This window comes from Charadrius vociferus, unplaced genomic scaffold, assembly GCF_000708025.1.
Source record: "Charadrius vociferus isolate BGI_N301 unplaced genomic scaffold, ASM70802v2 scaffold662, whole genome shotgun sequence".
In the NCBI taxonomy this organism is placed as follows: Eukaryota; Metazoa; Chordata; class Aves; order Charadriiformes; family Charadriidae; genus Charadrius; species Charadrius vociferus.
Window position 1 is genome coordinate 935,176 of NW_009647412.1, and position 3,376 is coordinate 938,551.

Sequence of the window (3,376 nt, forward strand, 5' to 3'; positions counted from 1 at the left end):
CATACTGTCTTTCTCTGTAATTTGGGTATCACACAGCAAGGAGTCCTTTTGTAATGAGCAACTGTCAATTGCAACAGCTAAGTTGCTTTTTTTCTGAAAAGACTGTTTTGCTTTAATAAGTGTTTCTTTCTGAATTTGCAGTTAAGTGTTAAATAACTTGGGGTGGGAGGGGGCACAGAGAGGATGCGACAAGTCTTCTAAAATGTAAATGACTAAAAACAACTCTTCATAATAATGACTGGGTAACAAAGTCTTTACAGAGCACTATGCCTCAATGTACATATATTTGTATACGTTGGTTTAATTTCATTATTTACAGCTGTCAGATCTGTATGTTAATCTCCTGAAAAGATAGAGAAATTATTACTGTAGCTCAAGATAGACTCATTTGTAAATGACAGTTATTCCAGTGTCACTTTTGGTTTTAGTAATATTTAACTACTTGTAGTCTTGTATATTGTGTTCTATTTTTATACTTCGTTTTGTATTTGAGAAGACTTCAGCCTGACTATTTGTGATTGAATCTGTTTTTATACAATAAATCTGTGAAACTTTGCTACAATTCTGAACACTTCTGTTGTATGAAAAGTAAGACTGGTAAAACGATGTTTTCAGTCCATAAATATTATGTTTAAGGGGGTTTTAACTGGAAATATTTCAACCATGTACTTTTCTGCCTTTATATTGCAATTGGACTGTTGCTTTTCCTCAAACTGAGTCAGATTGGTGCCATGCAGTGGTATTCCACTTACCTCAATGTTTCTGTAATAATAAGGAAGGGCATTTTTTTAGTACATTCTGTTCTCATCTTATATTTTTCATGTCTTAAAGATGTTCAGGAATGAGAAATATTTATGAAAGCAGTAAATTATTTTAAGCTTCTGCATTGTAGATAATAGTCTTTATAGCTTACTCTTTCAGTGGCCCAGAATTATCAAATAAGAATGAAGTAGTGGTGGCTGTTAAAATCAATGGGTTGTATTGTTGTGTCAACTCCTGTACATTTTTGTAAAAATAATAAAAACTTTCAAAAAATTTTTAAATAACAAAGTAAAAGTATATCTGTTCGCTGCTTTATAAAGGCAATCACAACCTAACTACATTACAGGGGCGACCTACATGAATTGGAAACAGGCTCTTTAAAGCATCATTATTTTAAAAAATTAATGGGTAATTTAGAAGACATAAAGTAGAAATCAGTGGGAGACAACTTGACCTCCTTTTGAAGTCAACTCTCTGGTTCTAATTCCCTTAAGAATTTTTTTTATAGAATCTCCAGCCTCTGGTGTCTAAAAAGTGAGGTGGAATTCAAGTATTGATAAGATACTTGTGTGCAATTACCACATAAAACCAACTCAAGCTAGTTTGAATGAAAGATAATCTACTCTAGATGATTTATTTGAACTCTGATAAGCTAGCAACTTTGTGGTTTAATGTATCCAGTATAAGCATCTCATATGCCGGAATAAAGCATGCATTTCTATGAGGGATGGGCTGGTCTTGAGGAAAAGAGATCTGGGACTGGTTTTGATTAACTTGGCTTCAAAGGAAGTGCTCCAAAAGATCCACCCCGGTACTGCAGAAGTCTCCTACCTTTGATTTAAAATGTTTTCCTGCAATGGTTTCGGTTCTGCTTAGCAGAAAGCACTTTTTCAACTAACATAAAAATCAGCTTTGGGCAGCTTGAGAATGACTGATATACCTGGAAAGGAAAAAGACAAAACCCATGTCTGCCTAAACAAAGAATTTGGTGAAACCAGAAGTGAAAATCCCCTGGAGTTTCACAATGACTCTACACCCTATTTAAGCCGTAGTTATTGCTAGGTGTACAACAATTTAAATAAATTAAAAAAAACAACAAACAGTTTTCTTGTTGAAATCTCAGTCAAGTTTCAAGCTTTTTTTTTTTTTCTTTATACTGTCATTCCAATATTACTTTCTAGAATGCAAATGAAGTTGACATTGTTCTACAATCCTATGAGTAATATAGAAAAAAGCAGTTAAGTCTTAAGCATGTTCTTGCAAGTGTGCAGTGTATTAATACCAATGCCGAGTAGAAGTAGGATAGAAGGATCCCTTTATGAGCAGGACTGTCTCAGCCTCTGTAAAAGCCCTGAAAGGGGGCAAGATGTATCCGGAGGGCTGGGAAGGACGTGTCCTTGCAAGTAGCAGCAAGATGCTGAAGCTCAGCCATGTGAGTATGAAAAATGTGAGAAAAATCATGGGGCTACACACCAATGCCTGGGGTTTTTTGGTTGGAGGTTTATAGGTTGTCTTGAATATAAATAATCATTTTGCAAATGTCATACAGATTATTTTTTATATTTTACAGGATTTGTAAGGACAACACAAAAATTAAGTTAGCAAAAGAGCTTCAATGTGTGGCTTGTAAGAAAATTACCCCTGGGGAAAATTGAATCTGTGTTTACATTCTAGCATACAACAGTTCTTAAAGGGTAAGTGCTGAAAAGAGAGACTTTATGTAGGTAGTTGAACAACTCAACTTTTTAGATATTCTGCTGCTCTTTATTTCATGACTTCAAAATATTTAAAAATAAATAAAAGGTACAATGCTATTTAGTGTCTAAAAAGATGAAAAAAATGTGTCAGTACTTTTAACTGAGAATACATCTCTAGTACAGTATTTCGTCACCTGCAAAATAAGTAACTACACAGTGTTTTTACAAGATTACACATAAACTTTACTGAAGAATAACCGCATGTTATAGTGCACTATAGTAATGGAAGTTAATTATGCAAATTAAGCTTAGCCTGAAACTAGTAAAATGAAAAGTATTTTAATACCTCTTCATCTATTTCTGATTTAATTAACCTTGAAAATCCTTCCCTCATCTGAAATTTTTCTCATTTGTCTTTTTTTTTCCTTAGATAAACTGAATATTATGTCACAGACTTTTTGACCTTGGCTTTATCTTGAAAGAGGGATGCTTTCGTTAGGCTTTGCACACCCTGAAATGCTACGTTTTCCCTGGGTGGAGTTATGCTGGCAGGGCTTTTCCTGGCAGCACACAGCTGCTCAGACACTGTGCTGGGCCCTCGCAGGGTGGCAGAGCTCTGCAAGGCAGAGCGGGACTCACCTGCCGTCTGAGGTCCCCACGATTTGAGCCGTCTCTGGGTAATGGGTGCTGTTCTGTTACATAGCAGGCTTTCTAAAATTATTTTTTTAGAGACAAACCTGAAGTGCAGTTGAGATGAACCTGTGGGTGCGCGGGTGAGCCCTCCTCCTGGGAGCAGGGCTCGGTAATGAATTTCATAGAATCACAAAATGGTTTGGGTTGGAAGGGACCTTAACGATCATCTTGTTCCAACCCCCCCGCCATGGGCAGGGACACCTCCCGCCAGCCCAGGTTGCTCC